The sequence below is a fragment of the Aethalodelphis obliquidens genome, unplaced genomic scaffold (genome assembly GCF_003676395.1).
Source record: "Aethalodelphis obliquidens isolate GAN/ISIS:26980383/991018 unplaced genomic scaffold, ASM367639v1 scaffold5, whole genome shotgun sequence".
Lineage (NCBI taxonomy): Eukaryota > Metazoa > Chordata > Mammalia > Artiodactyla > Delphinidae > Aethalodelphis > Aethalodelphis obliquidens.
In genome coordinates this window covers 7,282,695-7,288,694 of record NW_020837949.1, presented here as the reverse complement: position 1 = coordinate 7,288,694, position 6,000 = coordinate 7,282,695, and positions in this window count along the sequence as shown.

Genomic DNA, 6,000 nt, shown 5'->3' with positions numbered 1-6,000 from the left:
AGTAATTGAGAATGTCAGATTCAAAAATGTGGGCTTTTGAATCTGTGTTGCCACAAATTAACGAGCACTGTGGTGGGCAATCAAGGGCCTATTGGCTACAATTCGACTTTTCCCTCTTGCACTTTTTTTCCTTTGCGTCTTCGTTGTTTAGCGGTAAAACTGTTCATCACCACAGGCGAGAAGCCTGTGCCTGGTGACACAGCCGGTGCGTGGCCCATGTTTTAACAAAATGCCTCTTTATTAATTTAATTAGCGCCTATGATCACAGGCTGGTGATGCAAGAGCTAGACGCTGGAGCATGAACTCTACAGCATCACCCCGCTGCCACGGTAGATGTCTCTCTGGGACTCATTCACCTCCATCTTCTTACAGTGAAAACTCACTTGTCATTTATTCCTGTTGTCACCTCTTGGCCTTACTACTCTCTCTCATGGATTAAAAAATGAAAATAAGAGCCTTTCTAAAATGGGGCAATTTATCTACATTTCTTTTTATTCGATGAGAAAATGTCTGAGAATTAGAGAGTACTCGGGAACATAAAGGTTTATTATTTTTTTATTGGCTATAGTTGCTTTACAATATTGTGTTAGTTTATACTACAGCAAGTTCTCATTAGTTATGAACATAAAGGCTTAAAGTAGAACCATGGGAATTGGGACCGTGGACAATACCACGACAATTGCCTTTTTGTTTTTTTGAGGGTGATTTTGTTTTTCATGATGATGCAACATATTGGACAAAGGATGTGTATGTTTGATATAGCAGTTGTCTACAGATACCTAGTACCACCATCTACCTACAGCACACACTGTAAGAAGGTAACGGATGACCCAAAACACCCTGTGACAGGGCATCCCAAGGGGATCATGTTGAATAGTCTACAGTAAGTCAAAGCAAGAATCATGAAGCCAAACTTGATGAAGCTTCCCAAGCTCATGAAAGGGGTCCCAACAGTACAAAAGGAACTGTCCAGGATTAAAGTACGAAATGATTCATATATTACAGGTGAAGAGCTTATCTGTGACAGAACCCATCCGGGATTCGGGTGGGACCATGGTAACAGCCCCTCACTCTCTGGAAGAGGAAACTGAGGCCCAGAGAAGTAAAGCGTTTTGTCCAAAATTGTGGGAAAATCTGGATTCGTTAGAAAGCAAGTCCTTGACTTCTGATACAGAGCTCTTCCCACAAATTGGGCATAGTCTTCTAGCCTCAAGTCTTATAACAGTTGGAGGAAATACGACACTGAGCTTGATTAGGGTTGTGTGATGGGTTTTCACACCACAGAGAATGTTTCCAGAGAACATGGACCTCCTCCTTTCATGGCACGTGGACAGAGTTAGGATATCCACAGCCACAGTGTGGGCATCGACGAAGTGGGCTTGGGGATTCACAGATTTGCCGTTCAAAGGTTCAGCTATCCAAGGGCAATCAGAAAGGTCTATACATTTAGTGTTTGCTAATACAAGATTTTGAATGAAGTGCTCTGCCAGGAAAATCTCTTGGAGTGAGTCTGCGTTCACTTCAAGTGTCAGCCCATCATCACGCAGGACTCTGTTACTCTCTTACTGTACGTGAGAGCTCAGGAACAGTCCTTGAGTGATTTTTAGAAATTATTATTTTTTATAAATTTATTTATTTTATTCATTTATTTTTGGCTCCGTTGGGTCTTCGTTGCTGGGCGGGCTTTCTCTAGTTGCGGAGAGCAGGGGCTACTCTTCGTCGCGGTGCGTGGGCTTCTCATTGCAGTGGCTTCTCTTGTTGTAGAGCACGGGCTCTAGGCATGCGGGCTTCAGTAGTTGTGGCACTAGGGCTCAGTAGTTGTGGCTCGGGGGCTCTAGAGCACAGGCTCAGTAGTTGTGGTGCACTGGCTTAGTTGCTCTGCGGCATGTGGGATCTTCCCGGACCGGGTATTGAACCCATGTCCCCTGCATTGGCAGGTGGATTCTTAACCACCGCGCCACCAGGGAAATCCAGAAATTATTTTCATTGTGCAAAATTGCTCTTTAGAATGATAGAAAGTCAGTTCAAAATGACTCAGGCTGAAAAATGGGAGAAATGAAGTATCCTCATAACTGAAAATCTAGGATATAATAGCTTCGGACAGAGCTAGATTTTGATGTTGAAAGATGTCATTAAGAATCTGTTTCCATCTTTCCACTTTGCTTTCTTCTGTGGTGGCCTCCTTCCCCAGCAGTCTCTGTGTTTGTAATAATGAAGAGGCTGTCACCAGCTACTAACTTACATCCTGCTAACTTAGGGACCCCAGAGGAGTTACTGTCACTCGCTCTTTGGGGCATGTGTCCACTCCTGGGATTGGAGCATGGGTCAGTCTACTTGAGCCTTGTGAACCAGGATTAGTAGACATGGGTATGGTAGGGAACTCCCAGTGGGACTCTGGAAAATGTTTAATGATGAGCTCTAGAGGTGGGAGGTGGGGTCTTCATGTGTAATGTTTGCCAATATCCATGATGTAAACACTCTCACCAGGGCAGATTTCAAGCTACCAGTGTGGTCCCTGAACACAGAGTTAAGGAAGAGAGATGCAGTACATAATATTTCTACCACAGAGGTAAAATAAAAATAAGTAACCTCAAGACCATCAGTAATAATAAAATGTCCTTAAATAGTTAGGAAGTGATGAGTTTTGAGCATGCATGACCTTTGTTTTTAATAGAGTTTATTTAATCATAAGGTTATAGAATTTAATGTTAAATAGTGACAGCATATGACAACGGACTAGCCCAATTCCTGAAAGTTTAACGACATTGGTGTGCCAGCTCTAACACACCAATGCGAATGCCCCAAAAAGAGAAGCTTTCTGTTACCAGAATAAGGGAGAACGGATGCTAAGTGGGTAAGAAGGACGCATGTCTCTTATAAATGAGAGGTAAGATTTCAAGCGAAAGTTGAAAATTGGCTCTACTGGAGCTTGAGGATATGCAAAAGAAAATTTTCAATTCTTGCCAGAAACACATTTTGAGAGAAAATCTTGGAGAATGAGGGAGACACAGAGATTTCGTGTCTGTTTTCCCTCATAATATCAGGAGGTAATAGGTCTTGAGTCCTGCAGCCTCAGTCCTAAGGGTTGGTGGTTTGGTACAGGACAGCACCAGGGGCCAGACCTAAGACCCTGAAGAGTTGCAGAGATGGGGTTGGCTGGGCGGGAAGGCGCAGCTGGGGAAAGAGCTTCTCAGTATAATGCTCCCACCTATATCCTCCATAAAAGTTGATAATAATAACTGAATAATGCAGGAAAGTCCTTTGTAAATTGAGGAGAGTCTGGATTGTAATTTTTTGGAAAGAATCAAAGTTACTTTTCACATCCATATGACAAACATCCTCTATAAAGCCGGTCCTTACTCACCCAGAATACATTGATCTCACCTCTCTGAACTTCTGTAATACTTAACTATGATACAGTCTACCCTGTGATTATATACTCTCTCGTTTTGTTATAAAAATCATTGTGGGAGAAATCTTTATCCCACCAAGCGTATTATTGCCTCCTTAATATTTATTTTTATCACCAGCAATGCTAGGCGTAGTATTAAACACATAGAATGTGTTTAATAAAAGTGTAGTGATGCGAAAACTGGACTGTCTACTAAATTACTATTTATTAAAAGAACTTGTTTTATGAAAAGGCAACGGTGACTTTGGTAAACAGGGTAGTAAGTTATGTGTAAGTGGTGCTTCTGTACCCTTGAGGGTGCCTGACAAATTATTTATTCATTCTGAAATTTTGTCAAAAATGCTAACTTGGGGGGCTTCCCTGGTGGCGCAGTGGTTGAGAGTCCACCTGCAGGCAGACACAGATGTTGCTAAACCCCGCACATCCCAACCCACCCCCAGGGAAACACAATATTATTAATCATAGTCAAATTTCCCCGATATCCCAAGGACTGAGTGTGGTTTTGCATAGCTGACTTTCCAAAACAGTTGAACAACTACACCTTTAAATCAAAACTTTAAAATCACAATCGTTCTCATTTGACTGCTTTGCAAGAGGTAGTATATTAAGTTTATAAATATAATTTGATCCATTTCTTAATGACTTGGTGTCATCCTACAGTGAACATTCTTCACTGTGCTGTACTATTGTGGTTGATAGCACACCAAGACAAAAATAAGTCTTGTTCATTTCCATTCAGTACCACAAACATTTGTGTATTTCCCTCTCCAAGCCAGACATGATGCTGAGTTCTAAAAATAGAGCCAATGAAGCCTGGGCCCTGTATCCAGGGTTGCTCATTCTGACTAGAGGAATCGAGAGCATGGAAGATGTACAATGAATGGTCACAGACAATTGGCCTTGGAAATGAGCAGGAACCAGATCAGGAGGGAATTTGAACTTGACCCTGAAGTAGTTTACACAGGGGACTAACTTGGTCAGGTTCAAAGTATCATCGGAAGAGCAGTGTGAAGAATGGACAAAGTAAATGCAAAACTGGAGATGAGACAAGTATGGAGAAATCTGCTCTAGTCCAAACAAGAAATGAGCTAAGGTAGAAACATTCAGAAGGTAGAACCAACAGGATCTGGTGTCTATCTTAACAGTGGAATAAAGAAGAAGGAGGAATTTCGGATGATTTCTAAGTCCCTTGCTATGGCAGCTAGGTAGATATGCCATTAGCCAAAATGGGAAATTCAGAAAGAAGAGGTTTGAGAGCAAATGAACTGAGTTTGGTTTTTCTTTTTATTATTATTGTTATTTTATTGAAGTATAGTTGATTTACAATGATTCAGGTGTACAGCAAAGTGATTCCGTTTTTTACATATATATGTATATATATTCTTTTCCGTATCCTTTTTCATTATAGGTTATTACAAGATATTGAATATAGTTCCCTGTGCTATACAGTAGGTCCTTGTTGTTTATCTATTTTATATGGAGTAGTGTATATCTGTGAAGCCCAAATTCCCAATTTATTCCTCCCCCCCACCTTTCCCCTTTGGTAACCAGAAGTTTGTTTTCTATGTCTGTGAGTCTGTTTCTGTTTTGTAAATAAGCTCATTTGTATCATTTTTTAAGATTCCACATATAAGTGATACCATATGATATTTATCTTTCTCTAAGCTTGGTTTTTCATACATTTATTCGACAAATATTTATTGGCCACCCAGTACACGCCAGGCACCAGGTTAGCACTGTGGACACGATAGTAAACAAAAGAAGACATAATCTCTGTCCTCTTGGAGCTTATGAGAGAGGATTAACTGAGTGATCACGTGAAGATATTTATAACTACAAGTGTGATGAATGCAAGAAAGGAGAAGAACATGATGCTATGAGGGATTATAATGGGGAGACTCACCTTTTCAGGGAGGTCAGAGCAGCTTCCTGAGGAGTCCTTGTTAGAGTCAAGATATAGGCAGGGGCTGCCCTGGTGGCGCAGTGGTTGAGAGTCCGCCTGCCGATGCAGGGGACACGGGTTCGTGCCCCGGTCTGGGAAGATCCCACATGCCGCGGAGCGGCTGGGCCCGTGAGCCATGCCGCTGAGGCCGCTGAGGCTCCGCAATGGGAGAGGCCACAACAGTGAGAGGCCCGCGTACCGCAAAAAAAAAAAAAAAAAAGATATAGGCAGGATGGGTAGGAGTTTGCTAAGTGAAGGAAGGAAGGAGGATGTTCACAGAGGAAGCAATGCCCAGGGGCTCTGGAGTGGGAGGGTGGTATTTTCAAGGAACTCAAAGACCAGTGTGACTGGAGCAGGGAGGGCAGGAGATAAAGCCAGAGAAGTGGATGGATGCCAGACCACGGAAAGCCTTGGAAGCAGGCCTGGCGGTCAGCCAATCTGCTCCAATATGGCTGCACTGTCATTAGGGCAGTAACACACTTCTAGACCCGATGATACACAGCTCCTGCACTGAGCCACCCTCATCCACCCCAAACCCAGTGCAGCTGCCCAGGCCCTCTTCTGGGCTTTGCCATGATCTAGCAACCAAGAGAGTAATACCTGGCAGGATAGGGTAAGGAGGGCGGATTTTTTAAATGCTGCTCCA